The sequence below is a fragment of the Pteronotus mesoamericanus genome, unplaced genomic scaffold (assembly GCF_021234165.1).
Source record: "Pteronotus mesoamericanus isolate MK-2021 breed Mesoamerican mustached bat unplaced genomic scaffold, CSHL_Meso_final contig_291, whole genome shotgun sequence".
Classification (NCBI taxonomy): domain Eukaryota; kingdom Metazoa; phylum Chordata; class Mammalia; order Chiroptera; family Mormoopidae; genus Pteronotus; species Pteronotus mesoamericanus.
This window is the reverse complement of record NW_026555124.1, coordinates 73075-100215: the sequence shown is the minus strand read 5'-3', so window position 1 is coordinate 100215 and position 27141 is coordinate 73075. Positions and strand designations below refer to the sequence as shown.

The window sequence follows — 27141 nt, the reverse complement described above, 5'->3', positions numbered from 1 at the left end:
TTGTCTTCTTGGAGTCGATTCGAGTGAGATCTTTACATATCTTGGAGATCAAACCTCTATCTGATGTATCGTTAGCAAGTATATTTTCCCATAGGGTTGGCTCCCTTTTCATTTTGCTGATGTTTTCTTTTGCCGTGCAGAAGCTTCTTATTTTGATGAGGTCCCACTTGTTTATTCTTTCCTTTACGTCCCTTGCTTTAGGAGACATATTGGTGAAAAAACGGCTGCGTGGGATATCTGAGAGTTTCCTGCCAATGTTCTCCTCTAGGACTTTTACGGTGTTGCGACTTACATTTAAGTCTTTTATCCATCTTGAGTTTATTTTTGTGTATGGTGTCAGCTGATGATCTGATTTCAATTTTTTGCATGTAGCCGTCCAGCTCTCCCAACACCATTTGTTGAAGAGGCTATTATTACTCCATTTTATGCTTCTGCCCCCTTTGTCAAATATTAGTTGCTCATATAGACCTGGGCTTATTTCTGGGCTTTCTCTTCTGTTCCACTGATCTATGGGTCTGTTCTTGTGCCAGTACCAGATTGTTTTGAGTATAGTGGCTTTGTAGTATAGTTTGATGTCCGGTATTGTGATCCCTCCTACTTTGTGTTTCTTTCTCAAAATTGCCGCGGCTATTCAGGGTCGTTTATGGTTCCATATAAATTTTTGAAATGTCTGTTCTATTTCTGTGAAGTACGTCATTGGTATCTTAATAGGGATTGCGTTGAATCTATAAATTGCTTTGGGTAGTATGGATATTTTGATGATATTAATTCTTCCAGTCCATGAGCACGGTATATGCTTCCATTTATTTGTGTCTTCCTTAATTTCTTTCTTCAATGCTGTATAGTTTTCTGCGTACAGGTCTTTTACCTCATTGGTTAAATTTATTCCTAGGTACTTTATTTTTCTTCTTGCTATATCGAATGGTATTTTTTTTTCTGATTTCTTCTTCTATTTCATTGCTGGTGTGCAAAAATGCCTTTGATTTCTGAATGTTGACTTTGTATCCTGCTGTTTTGCCAAATTCACTTATTAGGTTGAAGAGCTTTTTGGTAGCGTCTACAGGGTTCTCTATGTATATTATCATGTCATCCGCAAACAATGATAGTTTTACTTCCTCTTTTCCTATTTGGATGCCTTTTTATTTCTTTTTCTTGTCTGACTGCTGCGCCTAGGACTTCCAACACAATGGTGAAAGCAGACATCCTTGTCATGTTTCCCCATCTTAGTGGGAAAGCTTTTAGTTTTCGCCCACTGAGTATGATGTTGGCTGTAGGTTTTTCATATATGGCCTTTATTACATTGAGGAATGCCCCATTTATTCCCATTTTGCTGAGTGTTTTGATCATAAATAGGTGCTGTACCTTATCGAATGCTTTTTCTGCATCTATAGAGATGATTATATGGTTTTTGTTTTTCCTTTTATTTATGTGATGTATTAACCAGGGCTTTTGTGTGCTGGGAGTTGATTTCTGCTTCTATTTCCCCAGCTGTTATCAGTCTGTTCAAGCTTTCTGTTTCTTCCTCCTTCAGCGTTGGAAGATTATACTTTTCTAAAAATTTGTCCATTTCATCAAGATTTTCAAATTTCTTGGCATATAATTGTTCATAGTAGTTTCTGCCAATCCTTTGTATTTCTGTGGTATCAGCTGTTATTTCTCCTCTTTCATTTCTGATATTATTAATGTGGGTCCTCTCCCTTTTTTTCTTGATGAGTCTGCTTAGAGGCTTGTCAATTTTATTTATCTTTTCAAAAACCAGCTCCTCGATTGGTTGATCCTTTGAATTGTTCTTTTTGTCTCTATGTCATTCAGTTCTGCTCTAATCTTGACTATTTCCTTCCTTCTACTTGCTCTGGGATTCATTTGTTGTTTCTCCAGTTCTTGAAGTTGTAGTGTTAGGTCTTTTATTTGAAATGTTTCTTTTTTCGGTAAGCCTGTATTGCTATGAACTTCCCTCTCAGGACTGCCTTTGCTGTGTCCCATAGGTTTTAGACTGTTGTCTGTTCATTTTCATTTGTTTCCAGAAATTTTTTGATTTCCTCTCATCTCATTATTGACCCATTCACTGTTTAATAGTCTACTGTTCAGTCTCCATGAGTTTGCAAGTTTTTGAAGTTTCTCTTTGAGGTTGATTTCCAGTTTCAAGCCCTTATGGTCTGAGAAAAAGTTTGGTATTATTTCAATTTTTCTGAATTTGCTGAGGCTTGCTTTGTGTCCTATCATGTGGTCTATCTTTGAAAAATTTCCATGAGCATTTGAAAAGAATGTGTATTTTTCTTCTTTGGGATGTAAGGTTCTATGTATGTCAGTTAAGTCTATTTGATTCAGTGCGTCGTTCAGCTCCACAATATTGTTGTTGATGTTTTGTTTGGAAGATCTGTCCATTTTTGACAGGGGGGTGCTGAAATCCCTTACTATCAGTGTGTTGCTGTCTATATCTTTTTTGAAGTCATCCAAGATTTTCTTTATATATTTGGGTGCTCCTATATTGGGTGCATATAAGTTTACAATGTTTATGTCTTCTTGATAGAGTCTTCTTTTAAATATTATGAAGTGTCCCTCTCGGTCTCTTTTTATGGCCTTTGTTTTGAAATCTATTTTGATTGATATAAATATTGCAACCCCTTCTTTCTTCTCTTGCCCATTTGCTTGGAATATTTTTTTCAATCCCTTTACTTTCAGTCTGTGTAGGTCTTTTGTTCTGAGATGGGTCTCTTGTAGGCAGCATATGTGTGGGTTATGTTTTCTTATCCATTCAGCTATCCTGTGTCTTTTGATTGGGGCATTTAGTCCATTTACATTGAGAGTTATTACTGACAGAAACCCATTCATTTTTTCTCTTTGTACCTATGTTTTTCTCTTCCTCTTTTCCTTCATCTTCTTAAACCAGTCCATTTAGCATATCTTGTACTGCTGGTTTGGTAGAGATGTATTCTTTTAGCCTTCTTTTGTCTGGGAAACTTTTTATTTCCCCTTCTCTTTTAATGGAGAGCCTTGCTGGGTAGAGCAGCCTTGCTCGTAGGCCCTTGCTTTTCATTACTTGGAATATTTGTTGCCATTCCCTTCTGGCTTGTAGTGTTTCTGTTGAGAAGTCAGCTCCTAGCCGTATTGGGGCTCCCTTATATGTTACTTTCTCCTTCTCCCTTGCTGTCTTGAGGATTCTCTCTTTGTCTTTGACATTCGCCATTTTAATGATGTTGTGTCTTGGAGTGGGCCTCCTTAGGTCCCTCTTGAGTGGGGCCCTCTGTGCCTCCTGGATCCATGAGACCTTTTCTCTCCTCAAATTAGGGAAATTTTCCATCATTACTTTTTCAAAGAGGTTCTCTATCCCTTGTTCCTCTTCTTCATCTTCTGGTATCTCTATTATGTGGATATTATTGCGTTTCAGGTTGCCCTGCATTTCCCTAAATGCCTCTTCATTCTTTTTGAGTCTTTTTTCCATTTCTTATTCTTTCCGGGAGCTTTTTTCTACCTTCTCCTCCATCTCACTGATTTGATCCTCAGCATCATCCAGCCTGCTTTTGATTCCTTCTACTGTGTTCTTCAATTCAGAAATGGTATTCTTCATATCCTCTTGTGTCTTCTTGATAGCTTCTATGTCCTTTTCCAGGTTGATATAGTTTGCTGTAAGATCCTGATAGTTTCTCTGCAGTTTCTCATAGTTATCTTTGAGCTGGCTGAGCTCATTGAGCTTCCTTAGTGCCATTGTTTTGAAGTCAATATCTGATAGTTCCCTTGCCTCTATTTCATGTAGCTCTCTCTGTGGTGATTCCCCTTTTCCACTCATTTGGGGGGAACTTCTTTTTCTTCCCATTTTTGTGAGAGCCTATTTTTATTTATTTGTTTGTTTGTTTGTTTGTTTGTTTATGCTTCTGCTTCCACTGATCCATCTAGATTTCCTGACCTTGTGGATTAAACTTCTATGGTAGTAGGCCGGTCTTTTATTTATTTATTTTTTTTCTTTACTTTTCTTTCTGGGCCTGCCTCTGATGATGTCAGTTGTTGGCCCTGTATGACCTTGGGTTGTTTGTTTGAGCCTTCCAGGAATCTACTGTCTCTGTCTGACTACTGCTTTGGGCAGCTCTGTGACCCCTTCAGCTAGGGATCCACTATTTCTGTGGATCGCTCTGTACTCTCACTCCAGCTCCTTCAGCACGCTCCCCAGCCCTGGCAGGATCCCCCACCCTCCTAGGCGTGCGCGCTTGCCCCAGTCCAGGAGTTGGGGGGGGGGCTTATTTGCCCAACCTCGCGTACTCGCCTGTTGCCCGCGCCCAGTGGGCACCCCGGCACTGGTCAGTTTAGGGTCTTCTATTGTGTGCTTTCCCCGCTTTTGGCTCCCCCTTGTATGTTCTTTGCCTAATCCCTTCACCTTCTTTCAACCAGTCCCAACCTCCCCCTTCTCCTCTTACAGCTGTCAGTTCTGTTCCTTTGTTCTGTGCCTCTGATTCTATTTTGCCCGTTAGTTTATTTTGTTCATTAGATTCCACTTATAAGTGAGAGCATATGGTATTTGTCTTTCATTGCCTGGCTTTTTTCACTTAGCATAATAATCTCCAGTTCCATCCATGCTGTGGCAAAAGGTAAGAATTCCTTCTTTTTTACTGCTATGTGGTATTCCATTATGTAACTGTACCAAAGCTTTTTTAACCACTCTTCTACTGATGGGCACTTAGGCTCTTTCCAAATCTTCACCATTGTAAATAATGCTATGAACATAGGGCAATACATATTCTTTTGAATTGGTGTTTCAGGATTCTTTTGGCATATTCCCAAAAGTAGAATCACTGGGTCAATACGCAATTCCATTTTTAATTTTGTGAGGAAACTCCTTACTGTTTTCCAGAGTGGTTGCACCAGTCTGCATTCCCTGGTCAGGAGAAGGAAAAGACATAGGGCAAAAGTGTTTGCCCAAATGGGCAACCAGATAACGGCATCTGAGGCCCTAGAAGTAAAAGACACTTCTGCCCATCATAAAGAAGATCCTGACAACAAAACCTAGTAACCATAACCAAATAAGATGTAGCGGAGAATAAAGCAGCAACTAAAAACAAGCTCTAGGTTTGTATGATCTCAACAAGAAGATATCCGAAAACACAGGAAAGAGTGCTTGAAATGATCATACTCTTTTATAACATAAAACACAAATAGCATACATTTGGGTAAACCACATGTATGATCAGATCCCTTTCTTGACCTGAGGTCAACATGGCAGCCTAAACGTTTGCCCACACAAGCTTTCTAAATCATTCCATTATAACTATCTTATAACCAGAAAAGTGAGGGAAGGAGATCTTAGCAGGGATAGACAACTACAGGGCTCTCCAGACAGTAAACATCATACTCAATGGTGAAATACTGGAAGCCTCTCCTAAGATCAGGACCAAGACAAAGTAGTTACCTTCACAACTTCTATCCCATATAGTATTGGAAGTTCTAGCCAGAACAAATTAGGCAAGAAGAAATTGGAAAGGAAGAAGTAAATTACCTCTGTTCACAGATGATATGATCTTATATGTAGGAAATTCTAAAGAGTCCACAAAAAATTTTTTTAAAAAAAGGCCCTATTAGAATAAACAATTTCAGTAAAGCAGGATACAAAGTCAACACACAAAGTCCACTGCATTTCTATATACTAACAATAAACAATCTGAAAAGGAAGTTAAGGATACAATTCCATTTACAAGAATATCAAAAAAGAATAAAAGGCTTAGGCATAAACTTAAGAAGTGAAATACTTTTATTCTGAAGGCCCTGGCCAGGCAGCTCAGTTAGCTAGAGCGTTGTCCCAATATACTGAGGCTGCACGGTCAACCTCTGGTCAGGGCACACAAAAGAAGCAACCAATGAATGCATAAATAAGTAAAACAACAAATCGTTGTCTTGATGTCTCTCTCTTTCTCTCTCTCTCTAGCTCCTCCATCCCTTCCCCTCCCTTCCTGTCTCTCTCATAAAAAGAATATATATCAATAAAAAAAGACTTGTATACTAAAAACAAAAAGACACTGCTGGAAAATGATTAGCTGCAAATAAATAGAAAACCCATATTCACAAACTGAAAAATTTAATAACGTTAAATTCAACATTGCCCAAAGTAACCTACAGAGTCAATGAAATCCCTATCAAAATTCCAACAATGCTTCTTACATAAAAAGAAAATTCCACCCCTAAACTCTATGTAATTTCAAGGGACCACAAATGACCAAAACAATCTAGAAAAAGAACAGAGTTGAAGGACTGACACTCTGTGATTTCCAAACTAATTACACAAATCAAAACCACAATCAGGTATCACTTCACACCAATCAGGATGGCTACTATTAAAAAAGTAAACATAGCTCTGACTGCTGTGGCTCTCGGATGGGCATCACCCACAAAACAAAAGGTTGCCAGTTCAATTCCAGTCAGAGCACACACTTGGGTTGTGGGTTTGTTGGGGGTGCATACGAGAGGTAACCAATTGATGTTTCTCTCTCGCATCCATGTTCCTCATTCTTTTTCCCCCTTCCCTTCTCTCTCTAAAACTAAATAAAATCTTTTTTAAAAGTCAACAAAATAACAAGTATAGGTGAGGATGTGGAGAACCCTTGTGCACTGCTGGTGGGAAAGTAAAATGGTACAACTGCTATGTGAAAACAGTGCAGCAGTTCCTCAAAAAATTAAAAGGAGGATTACTCTATGATCCAGCAAACCTACTTTTAGGCAAATATATTACAAAGTATGATTCTAAAGCAGGATCTCAAACAGCTATTTGTGTACCTATGTTTGTAACAGCACTGTAATAGGCAAGAAGCAGAAGCAAACTAAATGTCCACTGACAAATAAAAAGTAGTATATGCAAACAATGGAATATTACTCAGCCTTAAAAAGTAAGGAAAGCCAATATACATGTTACAAAATGGTTGAACTTTGAGGACATTATGCTAAGTAAATACGCCAGGCACAAAAGGACAAATACTGTCTGATTCTACTAAAATGAGATCTCTTGAGTAGTCAAATTCATACAAAATGAACATATCAATAGAATGATAGTTGTCAGAGTCTGGATGGGAAAGAAATGGGGAGTTGTTTAATGAGGAGAGTTTCAGTTTTCAAGATGAAAAAGTAATGGAGATTTGTTATACAACAATATAAATATTCTTAACACTGTACATTTAAAATGGTTAAGATAGTAAGATTTATATTTTTTACAATTAAAAAATTTTAATTAAAAAAGCAAGATAGGGAAGCCCAGACCAGTTATTTTAAAAAGTCACTTATCTTTACAAATCTTTAGGGATCCACTGAAGTCCACAGTATAATAAATAAATAAAAGGGAAGAAGTGAGGGCAGGTAGGCTGGCAGGCAGGCAGGCAAGCAACCTCATCCAGAAATCCTTCCACCCTTCCCTGTAGAGAAGGAACTATATTCCAATCCTAAAGGGTCAACCACCTTGACAGGGATGAGGGCAAGCAAGGTGGAGGAATCCTGGACAGCATCAAGGTTAGGCACTGAGGCCAACCCACATGGGTGAAATGGCTAAAATGAATACAAATAGCTCAAGGTATTGGCCAGCACTCCTGGCCCAAGTTGTTCCTTGGTTATGCAGAAATTGCTCGACTAACACTTGATTTTAAAACCTATTAATACATATTCACCAACCTTTTGATGTAGAGCCTTTTCTTAGGGTTTCAGTCCACTGACTAGACTCCTGAATTTTTACCTTACATTCAAAAAGAAACAAAAGGAGTACACTATCTTTTCCATTACAGTTTTCTAGTATAGTAGTTTTGAACACTTAATTTGCAGAGCAATCTAAATATAAAACACTTTCTAGATTTCTTAAAATTTCCAAATCATGTTATAATCACACTAATTCAAGAAAACTTTTTTTAATACAACTCAGCATCATGAACTCTTTCCAACATTTTTTTTCTTTAATCTATAAAAGCAGGACATGGAAATAAAGCCTTGAAAAGAGTTTTTAAAAGTTGCCTTAAAAGAAACTAACATAAAAAACCTAAAAGGAGTCAGAAAAGAGGAAAGCGAAAGGTAGCTCAGTTAGTTAGGAGTGTCGTCCCAATATGCCAAGGTTGCAGGTTCGATTCTTAGTCAGGGAACATACATGAGGCAGGCAATGAATGCGTAAGTAAGTGGAACAATAAATCGATGTTTCAATGCTTCTCTCTCTCTTCCCCAACCCCCGTAAAAATAAAAAATTAAAATTACAGAAAAGCGTAATATCAAAGGAACAGGAAAGGGTAATAACAAAGAAGCATTCAGGGGATGGAATCCTAGTCAGAAGGATTATCCTGTGCAAAGTTCCAGAGAATTAAAAGAGAAAAACAAAATATACTGGATAACTGCTATATAAGGAAATGGGAAGGTAAAATAAAGCTGTGCAAGAATCTAATAAATCTAATGCTTGACTCACTAAATAGTGCGAGATGTAGTCAGAAAATCTATAAACCAAAAATCATAAACCTTAGTCCGTTGCCTTGAAGGTAAGGTGTTAAATGATCTACTACTAGATTTGGAGTTACAAACATTAAAAAAGCTATTCAAAGAAATAAAATCTTTCCAAAGAGCCAATTAATATAAGCTACTTAAAAAAGGTACTATACAGTTATAAACCTGAATAAACTATTGTCAGACAAAATGCAACTTTTAATATCATAAGTGTATTATTCTTTTGTATATATTTGAAATATGTGATAAAAAGTTTTAGTAAAAATTTCAGGAAAAAAACATTACTTAGAATAGCAATATTCAAGACTGAGAGGCTGAATTCTGATCAAAAGAATACAATAAAACCTTTGAAATATTAACGTATTGGCCAATATAGAATACTACACCCAGGCAAACCTCAAGAGGAAGAGTAAAATAAAACATTGGATAAATATATGTTTATGATGACAAGCTAGGAACATAAAAAAATAGAGAAATTAGGAGGTAACTCTCAAAAGAAAAAAAAAAGTGGGACGGGAAAGAAAGGCATTCAGAAGCAAGAAAAAATGATAAGAAGAAAATAAACATAATGGATAAATATAAATAAGTAAACTTATAAAAAGTTATAATAAAATAAGTATTAGTTTGGGAGCCTTTAAAGTCAACTGAAATATAGTTTTGGACAATAATGTGAAAGATGGCAGAAATAAAGACTGGCATTCTTAAAGTACTCTGAATTGATATATTTCACCATATTAAACTTTACATTGTAGACAAAAACAAAAGAAGAAAACTTCAAAGAAACTAAAAACTAGGCAAAGTTTTTCCAACAGAGTAACCTCTTGGAACGCAAAGAGACTGGGGGTGGGGGCGGGGAGGGGGAACCAAAAAGGAAAATAGGCCAAAAAATACATATATATAATGCATGTAGTCCCAACCTACCACAGAAATGCTATTTTTCTCTTACCAGGTTTACAAAACATTTAAACAACACCTAGTTTTGGTAAATTCCGGTGGGGGGGGGAGTACGGACTTCATAAATCACTGAAAACAATTTGACAATATTTATCAAAATTAAAAATCCACTGATCCTCTGAGAAATCTTTTAAGCATCTTTTTTCTATATATTTTTCGCATCCCAAATAACATGCATGAATATTCAACTCAGCACTGTTCAACACAATAAAAGACTGTAAATAATCTAAATGTCTATCAAGAGAAGACAAGTTAAATAGATCCTGACAATGAAAATTATGCATGGGCCGGGGGAAGGGGGGGATCCTCTTTATAAACTTTTAGGAAATAATCCACAATTTCTGACCAGTGTGGTTCAATTGGTTGGGCGTCATCCTGCAAAGCAAAAGGTCACTGGTTTGATTTCTGGTCAAAGGCACGCCCCTGGGCTGCAGGCCCAGTCTCAAGTTGGGGCGTGTGCAAGTGGCAACCAATCAATGTTTCTCTCACACATCCATATTTCTCTCCCTCTCTTTCTCCTCCCTTCCCCTCTAAGAGTAAATAAATAAAATCTTTTTAAAAAATGAATGGCACAAACACTTTTAATTACCTAATTTCATAATGATTCTTTAAACATACCATTCGTCATTAATTAAATGTTAAAATTTTGAAGAATTAACTCACTGTTCAAAAACTGGTAAATAAAAGGGAGAAATCAGTTATCATGCCTTCCAGTACTAATGATAGTTCAAAGTAAATAATAAAAAGACAATAAAAGGAAATATCTCCTCACACAAATAGTTTAATAAACAAATAAAAAGTAATAGCATTAGAATATCACCATTATGCAACTTCTAATACCGTAAAAGATGTTGCCAATGGCTGTCTGGCATTACCAAAAAAGCAACAACATTCCATTTTGTGCCCTCTGATAGAAGAGTACAACACATCCTGTAAGAGTCCTGTCAAGAAATCTAATATGAATCTAACCAAGTCTTTAAATCTAATAATCAAATTAGAGAAATAAAAGACAGAAAAACATTTTAAGTAATTTCACAAAGATACAATGAGCACCCTCACTGGTGTGGTTCAGTGGGTTGGGCATCACCTGCAAACCAAAAGGTCTCTGGTTCAATTCTCGGTCAGGGCACATGTCTGGGTTATGGGTCAGGTCACCAGCTGGGGCATGCAAGGAGCAGCCTGAGCGATATTTCTCTCACACATCGATGTTTCTCTCTCTTTCTCTGTCCCTTCCCATCTCTCTAAAAATAAATAAATAAAATCTTATAAAAATAAAAAACAAACCAAAGATGTAATAAGCAATATCTAGACTGAAAAACTTCTTTGGGCTAAATGAATCAGTTGTTTCTTCAATAAATAGCAAGGGGAAAAAAGAAGACAGGGAAGATCTACAGATGAAACTAGTTTGAATAAACAAATCAGAAAGACCATCAAGCTATCCTAAGCAATGATTCCTAAAAGTTGAAGTCATCTTTTAAAAACAAAAAGAGGGATTTCTGGCCAAGATGGCAGCAAAGGCAGACATGACTCGCCTCTTCACACAACCACATCAAAATTACAACTGAAAGACAGAACAACCATCATGCAGGAACCTCAAAAATCGAGCTGAATGGAAGTCTGACAACTACGAAATCAAGCTGAATGGAAGTCTGACAACTGCAGAATTAAAGTTCAAAACAGTTTATAAGGTGCTCAAGGAACTTCATGAGGACCTCAACAGCATAAAAAAGATCCAGTCAGAAATGAAGGATACACTAGTAGAAATAAATAACGATTTATAGGGCAACAATAGTATAATGGATGAACCCAGGAATCAAATCAATGATTTAGAACATAAGGAACAAAAAAACCACCACACAGAACAAGACGAAAAAAGAATCCAAAAAAAATGAAGATGGTATAAACAGCCTCTGGGACAACTACAAGAGGTTCAACACTCACATGACAGGGGTGCCAGAAGAAGAGAAAGAGCAAGAAATTGGTTATGTATCTGAAAAAAATAGTGAAAGACAATTTCCCTAATTTGATGAAGGAAGTAGACATGCAAGTCCAGGAAGCACAGAGAATCCCAATTATGATGCATGCAAAGAGGCCCACTCCAAGACACATAATTAAAAAGCCAAAGGTTAAAGATAAAGAGAGACTCTTCAAAGCAACCTAAACAAGTTAGTTACCAGACAGTTACCAGATGGGAAGGGGGAGGGCAGAGTGGGAAAATGGGTGAAGATGTGAAGGGATTAATAAGTATAAATAAGTAGTTACAGAATAGCCATGGGGTTGTAAAGTACAGTACAGGAAATGGAGTAGCCAAAGAACTTACAAGCATGACCCATGAACATGAACAATGGTGTGAGGATTGCCTGAGGGAGTGGGGGTTGCTGGGTGGTAGGGGGCAAAGAACGAAAAAAATCAGGAAAACTGCAATAGCATAATAAAATATAATTTCAAAAAAATAAATAAAAAATAAAAACAAAAAGTGTGTGGGTATTTTAATAATTAATGGACACATCACATCAGTGACTACAAACTGCAGAGCAGCCGGTATCTTCTAGGTAGGTAAAGAAACAAACATGAAAAACAAAATGAACAAAACAACAATTTATTCAAAGAACCTCCAACTAGAGCCCTGGCTGGTGTGGCTAAGTTGGTTGGAGCATCTTCTGGTAAACGGAAAGTTCATAGGTTCAATTCCTGGTCAGGGCATATGCCCAGGTTGTGGGTTCAATCCCCACTCAGTGTGCACAGGTGAGGGAAACAATCAATGTTTCTCTCACATGAATATTTCTCCCTTTCTCTCTGTCCCCCTTTCTCTCTCTCAAAAAGCAATGAGAAAATTTAAAAAAAAAAAGAACTTCAAACTAGAAACAAACCAAGTGTTCAAAGAGTAGATTGATTTTTTTAAAATATACTATATCTACATATGGAATTCTACTCAGTGATTTTTAAAAAGCTACAGACTACTGACACAGGAGACATAAGGCTCCCACGGCCTCAGCAGCGGCCCAACTTGGCGTTGCACAGTCGGTTCGAGCGTGCACGGCAGTGAGATGTCCTCCACTGTCCGATCCACCCTCTGCCTCCAACACCAGGCTGTGCTGCTTCAGCGGGAAGGTACCACCATGCTGCCTCCCCTCGCCACACCCCCCGCCCCAGGGCCATCACTCCCCTCACCTAGGCGCACACAAGCACACAACACGATGAAGGACTAGAAGTCCTTCAACGAGAGCCTGGCTGAGTGGAAGCTCTTCACTTACAACCGGACCAAAGGAGAGTTCCTAAGATGCACCATTAAGAGCTGGGGTTGGATCTTGCTTTTCTACCTAGTCTTTTGTGGGTTCCAGCTACACTCTTCACATTCACAATGTGTGTCATGCTTCAGACTCTGAACAATGAGGTTCCAAAATATCATGACCAGATTTCTAGTCCAGGACTTAGGGTTTTTCCAAAACCAGTGTTAGTGTTGGAACCACACTAAAGGGTACATGGAAGACCTTAAGGCCCTTCAAAGCCATATGTTTTAGAAGAACAGAAGAATCTCATAGTCTATCCTGATGGAGTACTCTTTGAACAGAAGGATCCAATTTATAAAGTATGTCAGTTTCTTCTTGCCTTACTTCAAGCCTGCAGTGGGGTTGATGATCCTGACTCTGGCTACTCCAGTGGACACCTGTGTATTTTTGTGAAAATAAACAGAATCATTGGATTAAAGCCTCAAGGAGAACCAAGGATAGAATGCTCTGTTTCTAAGGATGGAAACACAACTCTATCAACTTATCCTCCCCTGGGAAATCTAGACTTAAAATATTTTCCATATTATGAGAACAAACTGCATGTGGGCTATCTAGAGTGACTTAATTGCTATCCAGCTTGGCTTTGGTGCTAGCAGTATCCCAAAGAAAGTAACAGTCAAGTACAAAGCTGTAGTGTAAATGGGGTACAGAGGAAGGAGAGGAATCCCCAGAAAACCCCCACAATCCCTTGGCTGGGGGACGGGGAAAGGGGATATACTTTGCATTACAATGTCAAGTAGATAGCCATGTCTTTCCTAAGGGAAGCTGTGCTTCCCACTTTGGGGCAAAAGGTGCATACGTGGCTTTCAGAATGTATGGTGACTCCTGACACAGCTGGGGATTTGTAGGACACCTGCGCTAGAGGTAGGGAGGTGGAGCTCCTGGATTACTGAATCTCATTTGCCCTAAGAATGGCAGCCGAAAGAAGGTAGAACAGTATGTTTCAGAAACTGACAAGTGTAGCTCATTGTAGGAGGAGCTACCTAGGAGGTCATCTAGAAAGCCCTGGGTCAGCATTTAAAACTAAGGGCAGGCAGCCATGAAGGAGCTGCCATGCAGTTTGGAAAGGGCATAATAAGCAGAGAGCCATGAAGAAGGAGAACAATGACGCAGCAGCCATGTGAAGGGAAGAGTAGGCAAGCAGCTGAGTAGTTTGTAGTCAGATCCCGGCATGGGGCCTGGTGTAGCAAGGAAGGAGATATACTGCTGCTCTGATTGTGCCTGCTCTAGCTGACTCAGAAGCCATCAAGGACCCTGCCTTGCAAGACACTGACCTGTTGCCTTGCAAACAGGGACTCTATCTGGACTCTTGGTACTCGTGCCTTTCCAGGACTTCACCATGATCCAGTGTAAAACAGCACATATATTCCTTGACTATAATATGGAGGCTGATGACAACCTACCTCGGATGCTGAACGAAAAAGCTGCTGTAAGACTGTTTGCACAGATGGCTTAAACACAGATAAGGATATGAAAAATTATTGGGCTTCGTTTTGGCTTTTAGACATTTTGGGAGCAAGGGAAGTGCTGGGTCTCAGGGAAGAAAGAACAGGGCTCTGAGTATAAGTGCTCTCAGTCCCCACAAGGTTGGAATATAGTAAATTAAAAAAAAAAAAACCAAAAAACCTGTTTCTTCCAATACTAATTGGTGGGTCATATACCAAGATGTCATGTGAACGGGCCCCTGTCTACTCGGTTACAGTTAGATTAACCAACCTGAAAAACCATTAATTGTGAAAAGTTTTTAGGATGAGCTGCATTCAAAACCACCGTGTGTGCATAGGAGTTAGAATGTGTTCATAGAGTAAATGCCCTGTTGTCTGTCATCATTTTTTATCAGCTAGATCTAACATTCTAGAATTATGAGACCACCTGAGAGAGAGGTAGAGTGATATATGACACTGGGGTAAAACATTATAATGTGCTTCCAGATCATAGTGTTCAATGTCCTCTGAAGTAACCACCTGTTGCTTCTGCTGCCTTTGGGAACCATTGTACAGTCACCAGATTGGGACTATGAACACCTGATTCTGAACATGAGTATCTTATCCTATTTTTATGTAGTTTAATTGCCAAGTGTCTAGCTTAATGTGCTGTGCCATGTAAATATTTTATAGATTTAACATTGGTTAACTGTCATATTTGATGCCACCAAAGTTTTAAGGGTGAAATGGTACCTGACCAACACAAAGTGACTTTACAGCTGCAAAAAATATGTCTGAAGTTCTGTGAGTGAAGAGAAAAAGAAAATAGAAATGGACTTGAAGTTTTTTAAAAAGCCAGACTACTAATAATAGAAACATGCAAAAATTGTAACTTTTTGCTAAATGAAAAGAAATACCAGGTACAAATAGTATAGTATACAAAGTTTATTTTCATTTTAATAAAATTATATAAAAGATAAATCTAACCTGGGTGGCATAAAGCACATCAATAAAGAATGATGTCATCAAAATGGCAAAGGAAGAGTTTCCTACCACCTTCTTCCCAAAAAAACACTGATTTTGAAAATCGCCCACAGACAGCCAAGTTTGGGAGTCCAGCAGAGAAGTTCCAGCAACCCAGTGGAACAAAAAAAGTCCAAGTTTGGACACAATGAAGAGGGTAAAAGGAACAGTTTCACTTTATCTGTGACACCCTTCCCTCAAGGTGCCCAACACTGTGTCAAAAGAGATCCTCTCAGTTTTTGATTTCCCCCACAGGTGAAGTAAGAATGTGTTAAGTGCCCAGTTTCCCCTGTTGTGCAGGTTATACTGCCAAAGAGACCCATTTTGTTCTTACCCTGAAGAATACCGATGTGTGATACATGAGTGGGGAGCAGGGAGTAGCAGGGCTCTCAGAGAACATAAAAGGGTACACAAATCCTACTAAATGCAATGCAGAAGCCCAACCGCTAGCCACCTTGTCTGAGGATATTCCCAACTGGCAAACAGGTGTGCTGTTTGTCCATATACTTCACCCACACACCCTCCCCTCCCCATGGTTGGCTCCCTGAGTCCACCCTTAGGAGCAACATGAGCAAGCCTTTGCATGAAAACTAGCGAGCCCATGCAGAAAGGTGTCCCAGTTCTGCAGAACTGGGAGAAAGCACACAAACGAGAATTCAACATCATCTTAGGGAAAGCAACACAGAGGCTATCAGCACTCAATCCAGCTTTGCATGATCAAGAGAAGGCATACAATCTTAAGAATTCCCTCCAAGGAAGTATAAGAAATGAGGAGCATGTATATTCACATAAAAGCCTCAGAAAGCCTCAATTCCTAACAGAGCTAACAGAAGGTATGTTTCCCAAAGCCAGTCAGTAAGGTGACTGCTTTTTCAAATGCAAAAACAACTCAAGACTTCAAGAAGCCCTGACTAGTGTGGCTCACTTGGTTGGGTTCTCATCCTGCAAAGTGACAGATTGCCAGTTCAACTCCTGGTCAGGGCACATGCCTGGGTTGCAGGTTCAGTCACTGACCAGAGTGCAAACTAGAGGCAACTGATTGATGCTTCTTCCCCTCTCTTTCTCCTTCCCTTCCCCTCTCTCTAAAAAACAATGAAGTATTATTATTTTTTAAATAGCTGAGAACTTCCCAAATCTGGGAAGAGATCTGAACATGCAATTTTATGAAACTCACAGTTCCCAAAGGGTATAACCTCAAAAGGATCTCCAATACACATTACAATAAAACCATTTTAAGAGAGAAAAACAAAATTCCTCATAGAAGAAAATCCCCATAAGGCAATCAGCAGATTTCTCAGCAGAAATCTTACAAGTCCGGAGAAAACAGAATGACATAGTCAAGCGCTGAAAGAAAAAAAACTGCCAGCCAAGAACACTTTACCAGGAAAAGTTGTCTTTCAGAAATTAAGGAAAAATTAAGGAGATAAAGACTTTCCCAGACAACTGCTGACAGAGTATATCTGCTTTAAAGGAAATGTTGACAGAAATGTTTCAAGCTGAAGTGAAAGGACACTAATTGCCATATGAAATACAAAACACTGATAAATTGAATTCTCCTACTGTAACAATATGGTGGTATTTCAATTACTTAAAATATAACATAAAGGTTAAAGGACAAAACTATTAAAACTATAGCTATAATAATTTCTTAATGGATATACAAATTAAAAAGATGTAAGTTGCGCTATCACAAACAAAACATTTGAGGGATGAGAGTAAAAAAGTAAGTTTTTCTATACAATCAAAGTTGTTATTAGCTTAAAATGGACTGTTTTATCTCTGTTTTATGTAAGCCTCATGGTAACCACAAAGCAAAAACCTACGGTAGGTACACAAAAGATAGAGGAGAGAATCAAAGCATACCACCAAGGAAATCATTAATTCAGACAGGAAGATAGCAAGAGAGGAAGAAAGGAAAAATGGGAACTATAAAACAGCCAGAAAACAATAAAAATCGCAGTAGTAAGTCCTTACCTATATATAACTACTTGAAATGTAAATGAAGTAAATTCCCTAATCAAAGGCACAGTCAGGCTGCAAGAATTTTAAAAAAGAAAAGAAAAACAAGATTCAACTAGATGTTGCCTGCAAGACTCACAACGTTAAGGACTCATATAGGCTCAAAGTGAAGAAATGAAAAAATACATTCCATGCAAATAGACACACAAAAAAAGAAGGTGCACCTCTCTTAATAACAAGGAGGGGAAAAAAAAAACACAAAAGACTTTCAACCAAAGATTATAACAAGAGACCAAGGTCATTATATAATGACAAAGGGATTAATCAAGAAAGTACAACAATAAGTATATATGCACCTAACACAGAGTATCTAAATATACTAAGCAAATACAGATCAAAAGAAACACACTAACATTATAATTATAAGAGGGGACTTTAATATCCCACTTTCGGCAATGCAGAGATCACCGGGAAATTAGTAACAAAACACCAGACTTCGATAATACTTCAGAACACAGGCACCTAACAGACATACACTAAACATTCCATCAACAAAACAGAACACACATTCCCCTCAAGTGCAGATAACATTCTCCAGGATAGACCATATGTTAGATCACAAAACAAGTCTTAGCAAATACAAGATTGAAATAATACCTAGTATCTTTTTCCAACCATAATGCTCTATGAAACAAATCAGTAACAGGAGGAAAGCTGGAAATTTCACAAATATGTGGACATACTTCTGAACAACCAATGAGTCAAAAAGTTGTCAAAAGCAAGTCAGAAATAAATCTTCACACACACACACACACACACACACACACACACACACAACACATACCAAAGCTTATGGTACCACAGCAAAAATTTTCTCTAAGAGAGAAACTTATAAATTCAACATTAAGGAAAAAAATATCTCAAACACCTAACTTTACACCTCAAAGAACTAGAAAAAGAACACACTAAGCACACCATTAGCAGAAGAAATGAAATAACAAAAATCACAACAGAAATAAAAATTGACATGAAGAAACAAACTAATGAAGCCAAAATCTAGTTTTTTGAAAAGACTTTTTTAAATGGACAACTCTTTAGCTAGACTAAGGGAAAAAGAACACTCAAATAACTAAAATCAGAAATGAAAGAGGCCCTAGCTGGTGTGGCTCAGTAGATTGAGTGCCAGCCTGTGAACCAAAGGGTCAGAGGTTCAATTCCCAGTGTAGGGCACATGCCTGGATTGCAGGCCAGGTCCCCAGTAGGGGGTGTGAGAGAGGCAACCACACATTGATGTTTCTCTCCGTCTTTCTCCATCTCTCTAAAAATAAAATAAAATCTTTTTAAAAAAGAGAAATGAAAGAGGAGACAACTGAAACATTAGAATTGATACCAAAGATCATAAAGGATTATCAAAAACAGTTATAAGCCAACAAATTGTGCAACCTAAGAAAATGTTTCTAGACCTACAACCTACAAAGACTGAATCATGAAGAAACAGAAAATCTGAACAGACCAATAATGAGTAAGGGGATTGAATCAATAATCAAAACCTTCCAACAAAGTCCAGGACCAGAAGGTTTCAGTGGTAAATTCTATCAAACATTTAAAGGCTAACACCAATTCTTTTCAAATTCTTTCACACAATTGAAGAGGAGAGAACATTCCCAAACTCATTTTACAAGAACAGCATTATTCTGACACCAGAGCCAGGAAAAAAAAACCATCAAGGAAAGAAAACTACAGGTCCATATACCTGATGAATATAGACACAAAAAGTCTTCAATAAAATACTAGCAAACCAAACTCAATGGCATATTAAAAGGATCATATACCGTGATTAAAGTAGGATTCACCACTGGGATACAAGAACGGCTCAAAATACACAAATCACTTAATGTGATACATTGTGATAGAAGATAAATATCTTGGGATCATCTCAATAAATGCCAAAAAAAATAAATAAATAAAAGACATTACATCCTTGGTTGTCAGACTTCCATACAGTTAGATTTTCTGACAGTTCTGGGTTATTTGTTTTGGGATATTGTGGTTGTGCGAGGAGACGAAGTATGTCTACCTATACCTCTATCTTGACCAGAAGACCTATGTCAGTATATTCAAAGCTTTCTACACTGATCACATATATTACATCCATCGTCCCCCCCCCCCGCAAAAAAAAGGGATTTACCGAAACTAAAAGGGAAATCCCATTGGTCAATATGAAAAGTTACAGAGAAAACCCCTTCCCCCTCCATTTGCTTTGGTAAATAGGAGGCCACTGGTGACCTGTGACAATATAGTTTTTATTCCAAAGCAGAAGCCAGGTTTCAGAAACTTGAGAACTTAGGATGCTAAAAGGAAATTTTTAAAAAGCTGAAAAGCAAGGTCTTAGTGAAATGGAAGGAAATAAATAAAACCAGAGACAACTCTTCGTGAAATTTCAAGAAAGACAAACTATGTTTACTTTTCCTATGCAACTTTTACTAAAATAAACATTTCTCCAATTCCAATAATTTTTTAAAAGTTGCTCAAAGGTCAACTAAAATTCTATAAATTCCACGAAGACTTCTCCATCCAATCTTACCAAAAACTAAATTCCTCCCACTGTGCTTCAGCTACATATATTTCATGAAATATCTCCTCTCATACTACTGAGGATTTTTTTTAAAAAGATTTTTATTTATTTTTTTAGAGAAAGAGGAGAAGGAGGGAGAGAGAGACAGAGAAACATCGACTGGTTGCCTCTCACATGCCCCCAACACATGCCAGTCGGGCACGTGCCCTGACTGGGAACTAAACCTGCGACTTTTGGGTTCACAGGCCAACTTTTGGGTTCACAGGCCGGCTCTCAACCCACTGAGCCACACCAGCCAGGATGGTTTTTGTACATTTCTTATGCTGGCACTCTGTTAATGTTGATTGCATTATCTTATGTAATCCACACAAAATTCCTACCAGGTGTGTATTGAGGGTATTATCCTCATTTCCAAATAAGAAAGAAGGCACTAAGAGGTTAGGGAACTTAACCACAGCTAAACACATATTAAATGACAGGAACAGCACTTGAATTCGGGTCAGTCAGATTTCAGAGAGCACTCCCTCAACTACCATCCTACTGCCTCATCTATATTGGATTCTAACCTTTCTTAAGGGAAGCTATCCACCAAAATGCATTTCTGCATCTATCACAGTGTCCTGCACAATACTTTACATACATTAGACATTCAATATTATTTGTCATATTTTGAAAAAAGTATTTAAACATAAAGAGTTAAGGAAAACACACAAAATAGTCAATTCAGTAAATGTAACTTTAAAAATGGTTTTTAGGCCCTGGCCGGGTGGTTCAGTTTAGAGCACCGTTCTCCCTTCCTCCCTAAAATCAATAAATATTTTTTTTAACGGTTCTCAACTTTCAAACCTAAGCTCAGTAAAATGGCTCCCTCAAACAATGAGATAGTGACAAGACGATGGGCTATCAAACATACACCCATGGATCCACAGAGTGGGCTTCAAGAAGCATGCTATTCAGGCACTCAAGGAGATCTAGAAATCTGCCATGGAGGAGATGGGAAATCCAGATGTGCACACTGACACCAGGCTCACCAAAGGTATCTGGGCCAAAGGAATAAGAAATGTGCCACACTGGCCCTGGCCAGGTGGCTCAGTTGGTTGGAGCATTGTCTTGTATGCTGTAAAGTTGCAGATTTGATTCCAAGTCAGGGCATGTACTAGGTGGCGGGTTCACTCCCCTGTCAGGGTATATGCAGGAGACAACCGATCAATGTTTCAATGTTTCTCTTCCACATCAATGTTCTCCTCCCTCCTCCCCCACCAAAAAATACATCAATAAAAATATCCTTGGGTGAGGATTAAAAATAAAGTAAAAAGAAATGTCCCGTACTGTATCTCTGTTCAGTTGTCCAGAGAACGTGAGGATTCACCAAAACTCTGTAAATTGGTTACCTGTGTACCTGTCACCACTTACAAAAATCTACATATAAGTCAATGTGGATAAGAACCAACCACTGATTATCAAAAAAAGTTGAAAAACTGCCAAAAAAATCTTTTTTCCAGTATAGCACAATGTACTACATACCTGCATGTTTGCTGCCCACAAAACAATTTCACCTTCCTCATGGCCACACCATGCCTTTTCAAGAAACACCTACTTTTTTAGCTATGAAGTTTGGGTGGGATCAACTTGAAGAATGGGCCATAATCAGTTTAAATCAACCAAAACCTACACTCTTTTAACTCTTTCAGGAATAAGGCTAACGATATACGAAGTGCCATGTGCTATCAAAGTTTTTGAAAAAGCAGCTTCCTTGTTCCTGTACAGTATGTTTCCAAAAAGGTTCTCTTTCTTTTCCTGTGTGTTATAATTCCAAACAGCATGGTATAAAGACAGTACAATGGGCATTTCTGATACCATGAAAAGGGCCAAACTGATGTTAAAACCAAGGAAGCACAGCAGAGCAAGCAATAAAGAAATGGAGTGTTGATACTGTTATGAATCCACAGATTACGAGCAGTCCACACCTGAAATGCTTAGACATTTAAAAAAATCCATTTGTTTCTGCTGTTTGGGCTGTTTTCTCTTTCAGGTCCTTGTGACAGAGCCTTAACTGGTTCAAAAGTAATTCCCAATCTAGGATTTTTAACTCAAGGATGTTAAATATCAAGGAATACCCAGAAATAATTTAAAAAAAAAAAAAAAAACCTCGACAAAATGAGATGTCAAAAAAAGAAATGAAGCATCTTTTTATGAAAGGGGTGATAAGGAGGACATCACAAAAGCAAGAAATAACAGTATCTGAAGTATCCAAGAAAACATGAAAAACCACCACATCCAGCCTACCAAGAAAACATGAAAAACCACCACATCCAGCCTACCCTTTTCCTCTCTACCATTATACACCTACAGTGATCTTAATATTTTTCCATATATTTTAACAAATAAGTATTAATCCTAGTATGTTGGGTACTGTAAACGTTGGTTAATATAACAGCTGCAATCAAAGAACTTATGGCCTTGTAAAATAAATATATTAAACAAGTAAATAAAAATAAATACATAATTCTAAACTGTGGTGCTATGAAGGTTAAGAACCTGATCTACTTTAGACTGGATTTTTAAAAAAGGTCTCTCTAAAAAAATAACATTTAAGTCAAGACTTGAAGGCATAAGAAGGTGATAAATTCCAGGCATATATAAAAAGGTCAGTGGCAACAAAAAACATCAATTTTAAAAAAAGGCAAAACAAGCAAAGGATGAGGTTAGCAGTAGCTGTATGTCATGCAGAGCCTCACAAATCATAGTAATCTGTTCTCCTCCCCTCATTACCAGCAACTATAACAAGTTAAAGGACCAGTTCAATTTTCCATCTTCCTTGAAACTTCAACTAATCAATCCACTTTAGCCAGAATAAGTCCCACCATAGCTCCTTTAACAGTTTTTCATGAGCTTCCCAACTTCTATGAGCAAGCATCTCTTTAAAAAAGACAGCGTGGCCCTGACTGGTATGACTAGGTTGAGCGCCATCCCAGAAGGCTAAAATCTTTTTTTAAAATATAATAAAATAGATGTTTAAAAGACAGCATGGCCCTGGCCAGGTGGCTCAACTGGTTAGGGCATCATTCCATGCACCAGAAGGTTGCAGGTTCAATCCCCAGTCAGGGCACATAGCCCAAATTGCAAGGTTCAATCCCTGGTCAGGGCACATACAGAAGGCAAGTAATCGATGTTTCTTTCTCACATCAATGTTTCTCTCCCCGTTTCTCCTTCCCTTTCCCTCTCTCGAAAATCAATAAGCATGTCCTCAGGTGAGAATAAAATATGTAACTTTTTTCAATCTTTTATTTATTTTTAGAGGGGAAGGGTGAAGAAAGAGAGGGAGAGGCACATCAATGTGTGGTTGCCTCTCGTATGCCCCCAACTGGGGGCCTGGTCTGCAACCCAGGCATGTGCCCTGACTGGGAATCGAACTGGAGACCCTCTGGTTCGCAGGCCAGCACTCAGTCCACTGAGCCACATCAGCCAGAGCAAAATATATGTTTTTTTAAAATTTTCATTCTAATCCTAACTGGTGTGGCTCAGTGGGTTGGGCGTCATCCCACAAAACCAAACGGTCACCAGTTCAATTCCTGGTCAGGGCACATGCCTGGGTTGCAGGCCAGGTCCCTGGTTGGGGGCATGGTAGGGGCAACCTATCAATGTTTCTCTCCCTTACTTTCTCCCTCCCTCTCCCTCTCTCTAAAAAATAAATAAACTTTTTTTTAAAAGAATTTTTAGTCCTGGCTGGTGTGGCTTAGTAGATTTGGTGCTGCGAACCAAAGCGTTGCTGGTTCAATTCCCAATCAGGGCACATGCCTGGCTTGCAAGCCAGGTCCCCAGTAGGGGGTGCACGAGAGGCAACCACACATTGCTATCTCTCTCTCTTCCTCCCTTCCTTTCTAAAAGTAAATTTAAAAAATATTTTTTAAAGAAGGACTCATTAAAAAAAAATTTTTTTAAATGTAAAAATCTATTTCTCTCTTTTTTTAAGGTTCAATGAAAAATTGTGATATTACATTAGCTTCAGAAGTAGATTACCATCATGGTTTTGTACACAATTCAACACAGTACTATTTCAACTGCACAAGCAGGGCACTACTACCTCCTATAACCTGGGCACAATGCTTGTAACCCTTAAGCATTGCATGTTGTGTTGGCTTTTTGAGCACCTATGTAATACTCTGAATGGTTTTCAAGTTTACGCCTCAGTTAATGAAACAGATCAAAATGAGTTTTTCATTTTGAAACAAGAAAAGATTCCAAGGTCCCCCTCATTCCATTGAAACAGAGCTAATTTCATTCCAAGGAACAGTTTATAAACCAAGGCTCATTACTGAAAACCCTGAAGAGGAAAGAATTAAGGACAATATCCTGTGGCTTGCTACCAGTCAAATCCCTCCAGGTTGACAAAAAAATACATCAATCTTTTTCACAAGTGTAGCATCAGATTCTGTCAAGTGTTCTCATTTCCCCCCATCAACCTGGAAGTTAAATTCCCTCCTAAAAAAAAAAAAAAAAAAAAAAAAAAATTATTTATTTATTTGTGGGGCGGGGAGGGAGAGAGAGAGGGAGAGAAAAATCAATGTGTGGTTGCCTCTCGCGCGCCCCCTATTGGGGACCTGGCCTGCAACCCAGACATGTGCCCTGACTGGGAATCAAACTAGCAACACTTTGGTTTGCAGGCCGGTGCTCCATCCTCTGAGCCACACCAGCCATGGCAGATTCCCTCTTAATACATGTTTTATCCTGTCAGTTTGGGGACTTCTCTTAGAAGAGAAAATGGAAACAAAGTATTATTAGAGTAAAACAACATTCTACTAACCACCACTCTGTATTATACCACTCTACTGTCCACTGTTACTTTTTTTTTTTTAACTTGGAACACAACTTAAAAAGCCCTATTGTCTTAAACATATTCTTAAGTCTCAATTTATTCTGATCTAGTACTCTTACTATTGTTAATATACCTCTATATTCATCATTTGGTACTGTCTTTCTCATTAATCAAAATATGGTTCATGAATCTGACAGCAAAGTTATCCAGAATTTAAAACAACAAAAAACCTCCTATTTTGTCTTATGGTGGTTTAGAATCAGAACACTGCTAAATCAGAACCAGAAAACCTAGGAGTCAAAATAAACACTTTAAGGCTATGAAGCATATACATTGATGCTCTGATGTTAGAAGACAAATTTATTTTTCTTAAGTTTTAGCCTATGGCCAGATTTTCTCCCAGATATGCTAAATGAGCTACTCAGCAATCTGATTTCAATATATTCAAGCTAGTAATCAATTACACAAAGACATATAACCACCTAACTACCTGTCAGTCAAGGACTGGTTAAGTTATAGTATGACCAAGTAATGAAATACTACATTTAAGGCATTAAAAATTATAATGTAAGTGCATATTAACATGGGAAGGTACCTACATCTTATTAATAAAAATGATATATAGTACCCTGTAATTAGTTTATTTACATAACATAGCGTGTCTGAGGAAAGAGAAAAGAATGACTTGTGATGTTCACCATAACAAACCATTTCTTTGGTAAGCAGAGTTCCAGATTCTCCTAATTTTATTATTTCCTCTACTATTCTTTTTCCCTTAAAAAAAAAAAAAAAGCAGGTATCCCTTTTAGAAATGAGGAAAAACAAAGCCACTTTCATTCTTTGGAAAAACATTAAACACCCTGGTAGGGAGGTAAGTAATCAATGATAGGAGTCCTTAAGTTTTCTCCTCCCACGAAATACTACAGATGACACTTTGAAAAACCTAAACCAGACTAATGAAGCACTCACAACCAAAAAGTAAACCAAATCTCCAATAGAAGAGAACTCATCAAGGGCAATATTGGTTTTAAAACTCTTGGATGCATTCTAACTCAAATGGTATGCACAAGAGAGACACCTCAAAAGGAGCTCTAGCTTCAGTACTGGAGAGCCACTAGGGTATTATCTTCTGCCTCTTTATGAAACTTCAATGTCAACTGTTTCCACAAATTTGCCCCAATTCCCATTTGCACACAGCCACTACATCAGTGTGCCAAAACACTCACTCTAGTTCAGCTGCTCCAATTAATTACCTGGATCTTTAGCTGAAATATTCTACAAGAAAAATCTGATTGGTTGACAGTAACCCAACCACTCCATGAGGTCAGGAGTCTACCTGTAATCTAAGTAGCAATGGCTTGGGAGTACAGTCTTCCAGGGGTAAGTTCTTTAGTAGAGGTTATGATCAGGACAGGAAGAGAAACCTATCTTCTACCACAGTAAGGAAAGTGCAAGAGGAGGCCAGATTTATACATCAATTCTCAATTAACTGAGTAATCTTTATTTGCAGACTGTTTTTTAACTTCTATGGAATTTAAGAGAAAAATAACATTAACAGGTGTTAATCACATTAAAAGGCAAAGTCTAATCATTTTCCTGGCCTATAAAGTCCTAAATAGAGTAATTTAGCCAAATTTCATCCCATAAACCCAAATCTCACTTCCTATGTAGAAAGAGAACTAATTTTTGCCCTTTTTTTGCATTGCTTATTAATTTAGAACATAGTTAGGCAGATATTTATTATAAGAATAACCTACTGGTTTATGAATAAGGTAATAAAAAGCAGTATATATAATATAACCTATAGCTACAGCATACTTAATCCAGAAACTCTCATATCTAAATCACTACTGACTACAAGTCCAAGAACGGTGATTTACCTAGGCAATCACATTCTTCTATCACAATTTTTCATTAACTAAAATGTTTACTAAACATTTACTCTCCTCAAGGCATTGTATTAGAACTGAGAAAAGAGGAAATAAAACAGGGCACCTGACTTTAAGGAATTCACCATTCAGCAAAGAAGGTTCATATTAATTTTTTTAAAAAGATGGCCTATTACATAAGTATATATACTAAACTAAGAGTGTAAGTAATTTTAAAAGTGGTCAGAAAGATTTAAGAAGGTCTCAAAAAAAAAAAGCAAGAGGAGTTCTGGCCAAACTGTGCTAAGATATGTATATACCAGGCTAAGAAGTTAAACATATTCTCCAGGCAATAAAGAGCTATGATGGTTTAAGCAAGTAATACAATAACCATATATTGCGTTTTAGACAGGCAACAGTGGAGAAGCTACACAAAACTTTTTTTTTTTTAATCTGATAATTAAGCCCTTATCTGTGTATCTCAGTTGGATGGGCATCATCCCACAAAGCAAAAGGTCACTGGTTTGATTCCCAGTCAGGGCACGTGCCTATGTTGCAGTTCAATCCCCTATCAGGGCACGTATGAGAGACAACCAATCAATATTTCTCTCACTTTCTCCCTCTCTTCCCCTCTCTCTAAAAATAAATAAATAAACAAGCTGATAATTAAAAATACCAAAAGGAAAAAGCAAACAAAAAAGCAGGAAAAAATATACATGCTGAATATGACCAAGGGTTAATATACTTAATGAATAGCTCTTATAATTAATACAAAACATTAAAACCC

The 27141-nt window shown here is 37.9% G+C and overlaps 1 protein-coding gene and 1 pseudogene across 2 annotated transcripts in view; one reads left to right on the top strand and one right to left on the bottom strand.

The window, feature by feature from the left end:
- Window positions 1-27141, bottom strand: part of USP34 (ubiquitin specific peptidase 34) — a 241464-nt gene that overhangs the window by 209160 nt on the left and 5163 nt on the right. The window lies entirely within an intron of this gene.
- On the top strand, window positions 12447-13328 carry LOC129071994 (sodium/potassium-transporting ATPase subunit beta-3-like; annotated as a pseudogene).